Source organism: Chiloscyllium punctatum, unplaced genomic scaffold, assembly GCF_047496795.1.
Source record: "Chiloscyllium punctatum isolate Juve2018m unplaced genomic scaffold, sChiPun1.3 scaffold_126, whole genome shotgun sequence".
NCBI lineage: Eukaryota > Metazoa > Chordata > Chondrichthyes > Orectolobiformes > Hemiscylliidae > Chiloscyllium > Chiloscyllium punctatum.
Genome location: NW_027309860.1, coordinates 586,843 through 602,857, shown reverse-complemented (window position 1 = coordinate 602,857; position 16,015 = coordinate 586,843).

The window sequence follows — 16,015 nt, the reverse complement described above, 5'->3', positions numbered from 1 at the left end:
TGTATGTTGAATTCCTCCCAATCACTGTAACTTTGCCTTTTCGACACATCTTTTCTACATCCTGATGTGACATCCGCCCCTGCTCCTAACTATGGTTCGTGGACCTGTACATAACTCCAACTATGGTTTTTCCACTTTGCCGTTCCTCAATTCTAACCACACATATTCTACACCATCTGTCCCTACTTAGAGTTTTGGGAACTGAGTGATGGGACTGCAAAACAGTTTAGCATTGTCACAAGTTCATAGTTTAGACATAATTTAAAAATATTACATTGTCATTTCCATTGGAATGTGGCCACAATCTACTTCTTTGGCCAAATATTCTGTGTGTGCTTTAGAAGAATGCAGACTTTTGAAACTGTTCGAAAAGCATCATATGAAGAGGACTTGAGTCTATAAAGAGATTAAGGTGGGTCAAGTGAACAGAAAAATATTGTTGTATGGAGTATCGTATGATGTATTGTCTGTGCGCTCAAAGATGTTGGCGGGTTGAATCGAAAGGCAGTGTATGATTTCAGTGGAGAAATTGGCTTGAAGCGCAGAAGAACCGGGCACCTGGATTACAAAATAAAAACTTTATGTGTGCATAAAGTTTTGAGGGTGGTAAAATAAATGTAGACATGTTCGGAAACAGAATACATTCAACATTAGGGAAAAAATTCTTCAGTTTTGCAGAGTAGTGGCGAGACCACATCGAGAACACAATGGTCATACTGACACGCAAATCAGTCCAGAAAAGGTTCACTCAACTGCCTTCATTGTGGAACATTTATTTCAGATGGAAATCTTGAACTGACTGACTGAGGATCTGCTGGAGTTTAGGCGAACAACATGTGATCTTGGTGACCCCAAGATATTCTAAGTAGTCTTTTCATGTTGAATTCTGAAACCATATTTCAGCTTGTGTGAGAGATTACCAGGCAGGGATGGACTATGAAACTGAAGGTTATCTCAGTTCAGAAGATGTTGGAGATTTTAATCCTCTCAAAGTGTCGTGTAGTTGTGAATTCTCTTCCCAGGTAGCAATGGAGGATAACACATTGAATATTCCTAAGGCAGAAGCAGGCAGATTCTTGATTAACAATGATGCACTGACATTGTAAGGGCAAAGGAGGAATGTGTGATTGAGGCCACAATCAGATCATCCACGATCTTATCACATGACTGTGCTGTATTGGTGACTTATACAGCATTTCTGTTGACTTTAGATACTGAAAAATTTATGAGATGATTCTCATGAACATGGAGACATTTCCTGTCAAATTATTGGGCAGAGGTTTCCATATGTGACTTTTAAACAGCACTCAAAAGCACTCAGGGAAGTTTCATGGTATTGGAGAAAGATCAGGAGCATCGGGCAAAGTGAAAGCCTGCCTTGAAACTGCTTAAGAAATCAGATTGGGTCGAATGGATAACTTGAATTCTGCTCATTCCTTTCAGTTCTTGTTGCGAGGTGAGTTTCATTAGCGAGGCCAGGATTCTGTTGCCTATGTGTAATTTCTATTCAGAATATGGTGATAAACCCCAGGGATTCTTGTGGTGCAGGAACACTAACAGGTATGTTACAAAGAGAGAAATGGGGTTCTGATCCATTTGATAGAGAAGGCAGAATGATATAGCTTCATGTCGGTGTGCTGTGTGACCTTGGAGATTGCATTCCTCAGCACATGATGCTCACAAGCTATGGAAATAGTGAGACTACATTCTTCGTTTTCAACAATTAAAGTGATAGTCATACAGCATATAAACAGGCCCTTCAGCCCAATACATCTACGCCAGCCAGAAAACACCAATGTACATTATTCCCAGTTTCCTGAAGACTTATAACCTACTATGCCCTGGCCGTTTTTGCTTCAATGCTGCATTCTCTTTTTATACACTTAATGGTAAGGTCCTAGGGAGTGTTGCTGAACTAAGATATCTTGGAGTGCTGTTCATAGATCCTTGAAAGTGGAGTTGCAGGTAGATAGGATAGTGAAGAAGGCGTTTGGTATGCTTTCCTTTATTGGTCAGATTATTGAGTACAGGAGTTGGGAGGTCATGTTGCGGCTGTACAGAACATGCCACTGTACAGGCCACTGTTGGAATATTGCGTGCAATTCTGGTCTCCTTCCTATTGGAAAGATGTTGTGAAACTTGAAAGGGTTCAGAAAAGTTTTACAAGGATGTTGCCACGGTTGGAGGATCTGAGCAACAGGGAGAGGCTGACCAGGCTGGGGCTATTTTCCCTGGAGCGTCGGAGGTGGAGGGGTGACCTTATAGAGGTTTATAAAATTATGAGGGGCATGGATAGGATAAATAGACAAAGTCTTTTCCCCTGGGGTCAGTGAGTCCAGAACTAGAGGCCATACATTTAGGGTGAGAGGGGAAAGATATAAAAGAGACATCAGGGGCAACGTTTTCACACAGAGGGTGGTACGTGTATGGAATGAGCTGCCAGAAGATGTGGTGGAGGCTGGTACATTTGCAACATTTCAGAAGCATTTGTATGTGTATATGAATAGGAAAGGGTTGGAGGGATATGGGCCGGGTGCTGGCATGTGGGATTAGATTGGGTTGGGATTTCTGGTCGGCATGGACGGGTTGGACCGAAAGGTCTGTTTCCACGCTGTACATCTTTATGACTCTATGAGTCTATCTGTGACCTGAGCGTTTTTTGTTCTTTTTTGCACAAAATGGTTTCATGGACACAGATAACACAATGATAAAGACAGTGGCAAACTCATCAGATCAACAAAAACAGACTCTGCATTTTTCAATAATTGCAGAAAATCCGATTGTCGTTTCAATTCATTAGGAAGTTTAATGGAACTAGACCAGCATTAATTGCCCTTGAGTCGTTCCAGTCCAGTTGATGTTGGTCTGTCCAAGTGGCTGGTAGGATGGAGTCCCAGCAGTGCATCTCATGTGCTGGGTTGGCTGGGAATAAATATTACTGGTGGTGGATGGAGTGTTACACCAGCCGTCATGCTGTAATGAACAGCTCGCAGGAAAACAGGAAAACAGACTCATTGTCAAAGCAAAATATAGGATGGAGTTTATTATTGTTCTGAGAAATAGCAACTTTACAGATACAAGTCTATATAGTAATGAAGGGAAGTCTGTATCTATGTTATTGGTGTCCTTAAAATAATGGTGTCAAACAGTTGGAATTATGTTATTGCTTTGGAGGGACGATGCTTGCACTGAGCATGTGATTTATCCTGGATATTTTAACAGATGGCTGAGCTGTCCTAGGTTGAGTAAGTGCTGATACTCCATGGGATGATGTTGATTTGTAATCTTGCCACTTACTGAGCACCATTCGCCAGAACAAACCAACAAGTACCGGTGGTTTGTGCTTCAGAATATATCAGAGCTGTCATGGCTGCCACAACATGGAATCATGTATAAAGACACGGCCAATCGAGTCTGCACCATCCAGTGCTGATACTCGTGTTTTATAAAGTTTGTGAGGTTACCTTACTGAACCACCCTCTCAGGCAATGCATGCTAGACACAAACCATCCTCTGGGTTCAAAACGGATTCCCCAAAACCTCTCTCAATATCTTCTCTTTCTCTTCAACCATGTGTCCCTTGTTTTAGACCCTTTGACTAAGGGGAGCTGCTGTCTGTTCACTCTGCCCATACCTCTCATGCTCTTATACACCTCTGTCAGGTTCACCCCTCACCCTTCTCTGCTCCAAAAGCAAGACTAGCCTATCTTCATGGTTTGAGTTCTCTCTTGTCTTGTTACTTCTTCCAAAGTGCAGCATCTCACATCTTTCCTTGCTAAGTTTTATCGGTCATTGATTGTTCAGATGGCCAGATCAATGTGTACCCTCCTGTAACCAACACATTCCTCCTCACCATGTCCCATTCGGCCTATCGTTGTGTTATCCACAACATTGTTTCTCATTCTCCACCCACCACCCCCATTAATATCATCACCATTTCGGAGCAACGAGAGGGAGAGCCGGCAGGAGGTGACGTTGGTGCAAGGTGATTGTCAGGAATGCCAGTAAGTATATTTAAACTTGTTACCTTCAGGCCAGCGAGGGAGAAGAGAGCAAAGGACTTCTGGGAAGGGTAAGTAGAACAGTTTATATTTGCGTGGTTGCATTATCAGAGACACTACTCGTTAACTAGTTTATTTCCTAATCTGTTTTTTTAGTAGTCACTTCGGGAGTTAGAATAGTGGGAATGGAGTTTAGGGCAGTGGAATGTTCCTCTTGCAGAATGTGGGAAGTAAGGGTCACCACTAGTGTCCTTGCTGATTACATCTGTGGGAAGTGCATCCAACACCATCCCCTCGAAAACCGCATGAGGGAACTGGAGCTGGTGTTGGATGAACTTCGGATCATTCGGGAGGCAGAGGCGATTATTGTCAGGACTTATAGAGAGGTAGTCACTCACCAGATAAAAGAAAAAGACAGATGGGTGACAGTTATTGGACAGAAAGGGAACCAGCAGGTGGTGCAGGGATCCGCTGTGGCCATTCCCCTCAACAGTAAGTATACCATTTTGGAATGTGTTGGGGGGATCACTTACCAGGGGAAAGCAGTGGGGCACCTGCTGCTCTGAAGGGAAGGGGGAAGAGGAGCAGAGCAGTAGTCAGTGGGGACTCAATAGTTAGGGGGAACAGATAGGAGATTCTGTGGGGCGAGAGAGACTCACGGTTGGTGTGTTGCCTCCCGGGTGCCAGGGTCAGTGATGTCTCTGATCATGTTTTTGGGATCCTCCGGGGGGAGGGACAGCAGCCCCAAATCGTGGTCCACACTGTCACCAACGACATAGGTCAAAAGAGAGATGGGGACTTGAGGCAGAAATTCAGGGAGCTCGGATGGAAGTTTAGAGCAAGGACAAGCAGAGTTTTTTTCTCTGGTTTGCTGGCTGTGCCACGTGCTAGTGAGGTGAGGAATCGGCAGAGAAAAGAGTTGGAACACGTGGCTACAGGGATGGTGCAGGAGGGAGAGTTTCGGGTTTTTAGATAATTGGAGTTCTTTCTGGGGTAGGTGGGACCTCTACAAACAGGATGATCCTCATCTAAACCAAAGGGGTACCAATATTCTGGTTGGGAAATTCGCTAAAGCTATTAAGGTGGATTTAAACTAATACAGCAGGGGGGTGGGAACAAAAATTGTAGGACTGGTACAAAAGAGGATGACAGTAGGGAGTTCCAAAATCAAGTATCTGACACTGGCAAGCGAGAACCTGGTTTGAAGTGTGTGTACGTCAACGCGAGGATCATCTAAATAGAGTGGTTGAACTGGCAGCGTGGGTTGATACCTGGGACTTTGATTTTGTGGCCAATAAGGAGACATGGATAGAGCAGGCACAGGAATGGCTGTTGCAGGTTCTGGGATTCAGATGTTTCAGTAAGAACAGACAAGATGGTAAAAGAAGGGGGAGGTGTGGCATTGTTGATCAGGGACAATATTACAGTTGTAGAAAGGATATCTGGGGACTCGTTAACTGAGGTAGTATGGGCTGAGTTTAGAAACAGGAAAGGAGAAGTCACCATGCTGGGTGTTTTCTATAGGTCTCCAAATAGTCCCAGAGATGTAGAGGAAAGAATAGCAATGATGATTCTCGATAGGAGTGAGAGAGGCAGGGAAGTTGTCATGGGGAACTTCAATTATCCAAATATTGACTGGGATCACGACTCTACGAGTACTATAGACGGGTCCGTTTTTGCCCAGTGTGTGCAGGAGGTCTTCCTGACACAGTTTATAGACAGGCCTACAAGGGATGAAGCCACTTTAAATTTAGTTCTGGGCAACGAGCCTGGCCAGGTGTTAGATTTAGAAGCAGGTGAGCATTTTGGAGTCAGCGATCACAATTCTGTCAGGTTTACTTTAGTGATGGAAAGGGACAGGTGTACTCCACCGAGCAAGTGTTACATCTTGGGGAAGGGAAATTACGATGCAATTAGGAATGATTTAGGAAGCATAGAATGGGGAAGGATGAGCACATTAAAAATGTGGCGCTTATTCAAGGAAAAGTTCCTGTGTGTCTGAGATAAGTATGCACCTGTCAGGCAGGGAGGAAGATATAGAATGCGTGAGCCGTGGTTTACGAAGGAAGTGAAATCCTTGGTCAAGAAGAAGAAGAAGGCTTATGTTGGGCCAAAATGTGAAAACTCAGGGCGCTTGAGGGTCACAAGGAAATCAGTAAAGACCTAAAAAGAGAGCTGAGAAGAGCCAGGAGGAGACATGAGAAGTTGTTGGCTGATAGGATCAGGGTTAACCCTAAAGTTTTCAATAGGTATGTCAGGAATAAAAGAATGACGAGAGTTAAATTTGGACCAATCAAGGATAATATTGGGAAGTTGTGTGTGGAGTCAGAGAAGAAAGGGGAAGCACAAAATGAATATTTTTCGACAGTGTTCACTATAGAAAATGAAAATGTTGGCGAGGAAGATACAGAAATATTTGCATCTAGACTAGAAAAGATTGAGGTTCACAAGGAAGATGTATTAGAAATATTGAAGAGTGTGAAAATAGACAAGTCCCCTGGGCCGGATGGGGTCTATCCTAGGATTCTCTGGGCAGCAAGGGAAGAGATTGCCAGCTTTGGCATTGATCTTCAAATCATCATTGTCCACAGGAATTGTGCCTGAGGACTTGAGGATAGCAAATGTGGTTGCCTTGTTCAAAAAGGGTATTTGAGACAAGTCTGGTAATTACAGACCAGTGAGTCTCACTTCAGTTGTTTGTAAAGTGTTGGAAAAAGTTATAAGGGATAGGATTTATAACCATCTAGAAAAGAATAATCTGATCAGGGACAATTAGCACGGTTTTGTGAAGGGTAGGTCGTGGCTAAGGAAAATTATTGATTTTTTTGACAAAGCGACCAAACAGGTAGATGAGAGGAAACTGATTGATGTGGCGGAAATGAATTTCAGCAAGGCGTTCGATAAGGATCCCCACAGTAGGCTATTGTACAAAATGCAGAGGAATGGAATTATGGGAGACATAGCAGTTTGGATCAGTAATTGGCTTGCTGAAAGAAAACAGAGGGTTGTCATTGATGGAATATGTTCATCTTGGTGTCCAGTTACTAATGCCGTACCACAAGGGTCGGTGTTGGGTCCACTGCTGTTCATCATTTTTATAAATGACCTGGATGAGGGCTTAGAAGGGTGGCTTAATAAATTTGTGGACAACACTAAGGTCAGTTAATTTGTGGATAGTGATGAAGGATGTAGCAGGTCGCAGAGAGGTAGGATGCAGAGTTTTGCTGAGAGGTGGCAAATGGAGTTTAATGTGGACAAGTGTGAGGTGATACACTTTGGACGGAGAAATCAGAATGCAAAGTACTGGGATAATGGTAGCATTCTTGGGAGTGCAGATGAGCATGGAAATCTCAATGTCCATGCACACAGATCCCTGAAAATTACCACCCAGATTGACAGGATTGTTAAGAAGGCATACAGTGTTTTGGCCTTTATTAATAGAGGGATTGATTTCCAGAACCGGGAGGATATGCTGCAGCTGTACAACGCTCTGGTATGGCCACACTTGGAGTATTGTGTACAGTTCTAGTCACCACATTATAAGAAGGATGTGGAAGCTTTGGAAAGGGTGCAGAGGAGATTTACTAGGTTGTTGCCTGGTATGGAAGGAAAGTCTTACGAGGAAAGGCTGAGGACCTTGAGGCTGTTCTCATTAGAGAGAAGAAGGTTGAGAGGTCATTTAATAGAGGCATGCAAGATAATCAGAGGGTTAGATAGGGTGGACAGGGAGAGCCTTTTTCCAAGTATGGGGATGGCAAACACGAGGGGACACAACTTTAAAGTTATGGGAGTTTGGTATAAGACAGATGTCAGAGGTAGTTTCTTTACTCAAAGAGTTGTAAGGGTATGGAATGCTTTATCTGCAACCGTGGTAGCAATTTAAGTGCATTTAAGCCGTCATTGGGCAGGCATGGAATCGTGTCGGTGGGATGAGCTTTGGATTAGTATGACGGGGTGGCGCAAAACCGAGGACCAAAGGGCCTGTACTGCGCTGTAATGTTCTATGATCTATGTTCTATTCATGAATATCAGATACAAACCTTGATTTTCTACCTGTTCGACAGATCTGTTGCAGACGAAGAATTGGGAATTCCAGTCTCTTTTTTTCATATTTTGGTGAATTTACAGCGTGATGCAGTTGAGGTATTTTATGAGGAAGCCAGAAATAATATTTTGGACATGGAGCTGAATTCTGCTTTTACACTCCACCCCTCTGCATGTATTATTTATAATTCTTGTATATCATTAATTTTGGAATAGGTTTTGGCACTGTGCACTGCGACAGTTCAATTCGATGTGGGCCTGCAGCTTATTCTGTAAGAAATTCACTGCAATAGTTAGAGCTGAAGATTTTTCTTCTCATGTGCAGTATGGACGCAGCCTCGTTCATTAAGTTTGTTTCAAAGAGCTGGAGGGATGAGGATAAAGATTAAATTAATTTTTACATTATAAACACACTATAGAAGAACAATTCACATTCTCATTTCTACGTTGGATTGGAAGCAAATTAAAAGAACAAGGACCCTTTGTTCTGAATAATGTTTTATAAGGTAACATCATGTTGCAATAATGCATTGGGGGAAAAGAAAATGCTGTCTGCATTTGATAGAGATACAAAAATGCAGAGTGAATGTACTATGTGAACAAGAATCAAGTGTTAATAAAAATGTATGAGAAATCTTTTCATAATTTCAAAGGAAGCCAGATCCCAATTTTCCTGAACAGTGATGTTTGATTGTCCATCAATCTCATTTTTTCAACTATATGCTTTTCCTGCCACTGATGCGCCTTCGGCACACCACATCCTCCCTTCTTACTCAACTCCCTCCCATCTCCCTCCTACTTCCCTTGCATTGCCCATTCTGATGCTACATACCCTTCCACTGACCATCTCCCTTTACACTTCTCGCTCTGTATGTCACACCACGTCCCCTGACCCTCCCTTTCCCTTTTTGCTCTCACACGAGATGCAGGAATCTGCTGATTTAAGTGCTTCTACTGGTTATCAGTGAATGGTGGGTTTGGAATGATCAATGTCCAATAGCAACAGACAATAGGATGTTTGCCATTGTCTGATGCACCGTGAACAGGATAGTTTTGTTCACTATTGGTACAGACTGGAGCTTCTTCCTGTCTGTCTGACACAATGTTTAACGAAACAGCCTCATCACCAAGACAACCACATCTGACAGAATTGTAACACCATGTATCAATGTTCTTTTGAATATTGCGAGGACATTGTTCTAACAAACAGTGTTCTTGTCTTTTGCTCTTTATTCTTTCAACTGATTTTCCCACGTAATTTAAGCTGAGATCAGAGTGACTTCCCTTTCAATCGAAGCAGGACTTGACTAAGGGTGGAATCAAAGACCCTGAGCAAAACTGTGGTTAATGGTAATTTGAGAAAAATCTGCAAGGATATGGGAACAATGGAAAAAGCAGTCTCTGCAAGTTATCTTCCAAGTTGCATGTCATATTGACGAGTAACGAATTTGCTCTTCCTTCACAAGTATTTGTTAAAAGTCTTGGAATGTCCCGACAACAGCTCTGTGTGGATTTGCATAACTTGTATTGAAGAGATTCAAGCAGGCAGTTCTCTGGCGACTTATCCAGAGCTACTGGGGACGACAAATAAACTCTGCCCTTGCTAGTGCCTTCCAAAACCCTGGATGAATATGTTCTGTTAAAGAAATAATCACATGATATTTTATGTTTGCACACTCTTATCTAAAGTTTCGGAAAAGTATGACCTTGCTGGATGAGTATGATGCCAGTGACATCAGCAGCATGACAAGACATTGATAATAATTGGAATCGTTAATTCAGTTAGTTACTGACAGATGATTGATTGTGTGATGTCAATGCCATGGAATTCAGCATTTTCATTGTGTGTAATGGTAGTCATTCTCATATTTTAAATTTTTTCGTTCAGAAGCCATAACCAAATACTCGAGAGCCAACAGAAATGGCAGCTACATTGTTCCCTTTCAGATCAGATGAATATCCACAGTCCAAAAGACTAAGTAAGTTGAAAGTGTTGTAAAACTTTAACAGGTTCTGAACAGAGAGAAACAGATTTAACTTATTGAGTTGAATATGAATTTTTCCCAATTGGGTAATATCAGGCTTAATATTATAACTCTGTTTCTCTCTCCAGACACTGGCTCATCTGTTTTCTATTCATGTTACAGATTTGAATTTTCCTCAGTATTCCCTAGCACAGTGATTCATTGGGGGGTAGCAGGGTGGGAGTGGCATGGTGTGGCAGTGGTTTGCACGACTGTCTCACAGTACCAGGGGCCAGGATTGCTCCCACAACCAAGACTGTTTGTATTGAGTTTTCACATTCTCCCCCTGTCTGCAAGTGTTTCCTCCAGGTGCGCAGATTCCTCCCACAGTCTAAAGACTTTCAGTGGATTAACTATGCTAAATTGTCCATCTAACACAATTTTGAATAAATGTAAACACACAGGCACCACAGAAGGTGGGGAAGAGAATTCCAACTCAAACGGTCCTTAGATAATTTCTCTTTATCCCTGTTCTTACCGAGGTTGGAGAGTCATTGTTTCTTTTTCTAGTCCCACTCCTCCATAGGTCATGACAAATTATCAGTGTAACCAAGTGTGTGATATGGCAAATGATATCAGTCTCAGACTGTGTTAGATACAGTGTTAGGAACATGTCAGATATGTTTCGTAAATTTGTAAAAATAATTAATCTAAAACAAAAGCAAAGTTACTCAAAAAACGATGGAAAGATAAATGACATATAGTTTGGGCATTGACGATAAGTGTATCATTATTTATTTTCCTATAAATCTGAGACACACACACATACGTCAGAAAGTAAACAGAGAAAAAAAAACAAACTCTGCAGAATATTAGTTTGGAAGACTTTTGTCCAGATAATAATTTCACGGCAAAAGGAAAATTGAGGTGGTCTTAATTGTTATTCTGCCTCACAGATGCTGCTGGCAATGTGGTTTCTTCCTGGAATACTTGGACTTGGCTGAATTCCCTTCTCTGCTGGCAGTGGGGAGATTCCAATGAATCCTCAAAAGGAACCCTCCATGAGTGGGAAAGATGCCTGATAGATTTTCTGCTCTCTGTTAAAAAGGCATAAAAAGTGTTTTCGGTTTCATTTGTCGAGCGATTGAGTTCGGGAGCCGCAATGTCATGTTGCAACTATACAAAACGCTGATGCAACCACACGTGCAATACTGTGTACAGTTCTGGTCCCCATATTATAGGAAGGATGTGGAATCATTGGAAAAGGTGCAGAGGAGATTTATCAGGATGTTGCCTGGTCTGGAGGGAAGGTCTTATGTTGAAAGGCTGAGAGGGGGTTTGATAGAGACATACAATATGATCCGAGGATTAGATAGGGGAGACAGTGAAAGTCTTTTTCCTAGGATGATGGCGTCAGCTTGTACGAAGGGGCATATTTACAATTTTAGGGGTGATAGATTTAAGACAGATGTCAGAGGCAGGTTCTTTACGCAGAGAGTGGTAAGGGCATGGAATGCCCTACCTGCTAATGTAGTCAATTCAGCCACATTAGGGAGATTTAAATTGTTAAATAAGCACATGGATGATTTTGGGATAGTGTAGGGGGACGAGCTGAGAATAGTCACAGGTTGGAACAATATTGAGGGCCGAAGGGCCTGTTATGCGTGGTATTGTTCCATGTTCTATGTTCTATATGTTATTGTCGAGTTGAACAAGTAAAGTGATGGATCAATGGCTGTGGCTGATCAGACAAGTTACATTTTCTTCCTCTTGGAGCTGAAACATATAATAATGTTACCTGAACACCAACGTGAACCATGTAATGTCTGGTTAAACATTCCCCTGATTGCATACTCCATCCCTGTTACCTGCTCCATTTAGGAGTGATTTGTAATTTATCATTTGAAAATATTTTTATATGTGGCTTCATAATTATTGTACAATGAATGCATGTAACCCACTGAGACCCGTTCAAATGCTATGCTATGCTTACCCATGAATAATGCCCCTAACCTACACATCCCTCAGTACTATGGACAATTTAGCATGTCTAATTCACCTAACATCCACAACGTTGGACTGTGGGTGGAAACCAGAACACCCAGAGGGAACCCTCGCAGACACGGTGAGAATGTGAAACTCCACACGGACAGTCGCCTGAGGGTGGACACGAACCCGGGTGCTTGGTGCTGTGAGGCAGCAGTGCTTGCCTCAGAGTTTTGTGATTAGATTCATATAATACCTCCCTCTGCTGGACTACCCACACCACTGCATCGGTGCCACAGTTTTTAACTCTGAGAAGATAATAAATTCTTTGTTGTGAATCTGTCAAATTGCATGACCATTTGATTTTTCAAATAACATCTTTGGAAGCACAGAACAGTTTTGTCTGATACTAAGCGATGTTCCTGCGTCATTACCACCACAACTGGGATTTTTTTCTGGACCATCCAATACTTTCTCACGTAATCTTTAAGCATTGCAAGTCACAGAATGAGAAATAAATTCATCTAATCTCCTGATAAAATGGTTCACTCAGAGGTGAGCATTTTCATTCTGAAAGGCCGAAGTATTTTACAACCCTCCATCTACCAGCATTGTGTGTGTGTGTGTGTGTGTGTCTGTGTGTGTGTGTGTGTGTGTGTGTGTGTGTGTCTGTGTGTGTGTTTTATGTGTGTGTGTGTGTGTGTGTTTCATGTGTGTGTGCGTGTTGATGGTGCTGTCAGTTTGGATGGTGCTGTGAGCTGTTGCCGTCTCTCCCTCCCAGATTGAATCATCGAAGGTTAGCACCCTCTGTCATTGTCACTGAAGTAGGTTTGGGAGGCCAGCTGAGGGAGTGATTGTGTCCTTTTAAACACCACAGAGACTGTCAGACCTGCACCCACTTATAGATACTCACAGAGGGAAATACAGGCACATTGGTACGGAGTGTTGGGAGGATAGATGGATATCGGACACTCCACCACACGGCTTGGCCCTTTCTGTCCTATTCCAAGCTGTTTCACCTGGTATAGGAGACGGGGAAGGATGGAGTGAGGGTGGGATTGGGTGACCATGCTGAAAGCGCTGGAGTAGGTAGGGTGGGTGAGGTGTGCAGGTGGGAGATGGTGTGTGTCCAGAGGGAGTCAGTCAACAGTGTTGTATCCATGCAGTGCTATTAGTGAGGGAGATATAGGAGAGGGGAAAGAGAGAGGGATGGTGCTACATGCAGCAGTGAGATTGTGGAGCATGAGCCTTGATCGGGGTTTGGTGCTATAGCAGATATACAGTGAGTGTGAGGGAGCAGGCACTATAAGGTGAGCTTTGTCCTGAAAGAGAGGGGAGGGTCAGTGATGCTTGTCCTGTATTACTGGACATTCCTTCAGACCACAGATACTACACTAAGGTCAGACCATGCTCGATGGGTCTGGTGGTGTGGCCCCCTCTGGGAAGACAATGGTCCTTGTCCGTACTAGTCCATCCACCAGGACCTCTGTGCCCCTGTCGACAAACCGTGGTGTAATTGCCACTTATCTGCCATGCTCGGGGTAACCTGAGCAGGGCAGCTCAAAACAGAGAATGCTCAATCGTGTGCCCATTGGCCTTTTAAAGATGGCACCAGTGCCAGGGATCACGGAATATTCAGGCATATACGGGCGATGCTGAATACCTACTGCCATGATAGGTGGGAGAATCCGGCTGGCATTGAATGAGAGGGATGCCATGGGGTGAGATGGGTAGATAATTAGTTGAGTGAGATAAGATAGCACCAGGAAACTAGCTCAGCTTCGTGCAGAACATCTCGCTGTCACACTAGATGAAAATGTCACTGAGACAAATTATTGTTCGAATCAACACAATGAGTCGAAGACTCTGCTGACCCCAATCCCAGTTACTACGCTGCAGCAGCTTGACCAATGCTCTCCACCACAGAGAAGGAGCTAAACGCCACCTTACCCTTTGGACATAAGGCAGTGGGGAGGGGGTGGTTGAGGGAGTAGTGGCGGAGCACTTTATGGCAAGTCATCATAATTCTATTAGTTTTAAACAGGAGATGGAAAAAGATGAACCACGTCTAAAACTTAAAGTTCTAAATTGTTGAAAACCAAGTTTGATGATTTAACCAATTATTTTCCAAATTCGATTGGGACAAATATTCTCAGAAAAGGGGGTCAGTTGGGAAGTGGGAAGGCTTCAGAAATGAGATGTCAGGAATACAGAGACATTATGGCACTATTAGGATGAAGGGTAACGCTGGTGTGTGGAAGGAATGCTGGAGCGTTGTAGAAATTGAGGCTCTGGTCACGAATAACCGGGAAGCATATGTCAGGTATAGACAGCAGGAATTGACGTTTTTTTCTTAAGTCATTCACAGGATGAAGGTGTCCCAGGCGAGACAAGCATCTATTACCCATCCCTAATTTCCCAGAGGGCAGTTAGCAGTCAACCACATTGCTGTGAGTCTGGAGCCACTTGTCGGCTTGACCAGGTAAGAATGGCAGTTTGTTTCCTTAAAAGGTGTCAGTGAACCAGATGGACTTTTCCGACAATCGGAATGGTCATTATTAGCCTCTCAATTCCTGATTTAAAGTGAATAACGAGAAGAGTCTGAAGGCAACAAGAGTATAAATAATAGGGAAATTGGGAGCATAAAAAGGGGACATTTGATAGCTTTGACAACAGAGTTAAGAAGAATTCAAATGAATTCTACAAATACATCAAGGACAAAAGAGTAACTGTGGAGAGAATAGGACATCCTTAGAGATCAGCAAGGCTGCCCATGTGCAGAGCCATAGGAAATGGGGGAGGTACTAAACGAATATTTTGTATCAGTATTTACTGTGCAGGCGGATATAGACGTTAGAGAACTTGGGAAAATAGTAGTGACATCTTGGAAAGTGTCTGCATTACAGAGGAGCTGCTGGAGGTCTTAAAACATGCAAAAGAAGGAAAATGTCTTGGCTTTTATTGATGTACGCTAGAACTCTGTGAGAAGTTGGGAAAGTGATTGCTGGGCCCCTTGCTATTATTAATAGCCACAAGTAAAGTGCCGGAAGACTGAATGTTGGCTAACGTGGTGCCATTACTTAAAGGATTTAAGAAGGGTAATAAGGAGAAGGTAGTGAGCCTGACGTCAGTGGTGGGTAAGTTGTTGAAAAGGATTATGAGTCATCGGATTTTCACGCATTTTGAAAGGTAACGATTAATTAAGGATAGTAAACATGGCTTTGTGCAAGCAATATTGTGTCTCACTGACTTGACTGAGATTTCTTTGAAGAAGTGACTAAAAAGATTAATTGAGATTGAGTGGTGTACATTGTCGATCTGGACATCAGTAAGGCGTTGAAAAACATTGTGCATGGACATCTGTTAAACAAGGATGGTTCTTATGAAAGTCATTTGGATACAAAATTAGCTCAAAGGTCAGAGACAGAGGGTTGCCATATCTGTTTGTGTCTTAGGCTGGATAAGCACACCCTCTCACTCTCCCCGTTACATACACTGATGCAGATTCTCCCTCTCTGCCCCTCACACACACTCGCACTACCCCTCACATTTCACACACGCACTCCACTCTGTCACACACACATGCACACACAGCCACTCTCTCTCCCTCCCACACTCACACCCACACACCACCTCACTCTCTTTCACATACACACATTGTCTCTCTCTCTTCTTCACACTGACATGCCCCTCACACATATGCACACCCACACACACGAATGCACATATAAATCTGTGGGTTGAATTTGCATTTTCCCATTTGTATTCGCAGATGCATTTTATTTTGTTCCAAAACGTACAATTTGTAGACATTCAGTCAATGTGTTAGTTTATAAATCGTACTTTGTAAATAAAACCAGTCGAACTCCAGGTCAAGACACAGAGTCCAAACAAGGCATCACGCTTAGAATACATTGTCTGACCGCACGTGTTACTTCATTTACATCGATAATACCTAAAGGTATCTCCAGGCAGTGACTTGAAATAAATTCTGCAATTTGCATATTAATCAATCAAACT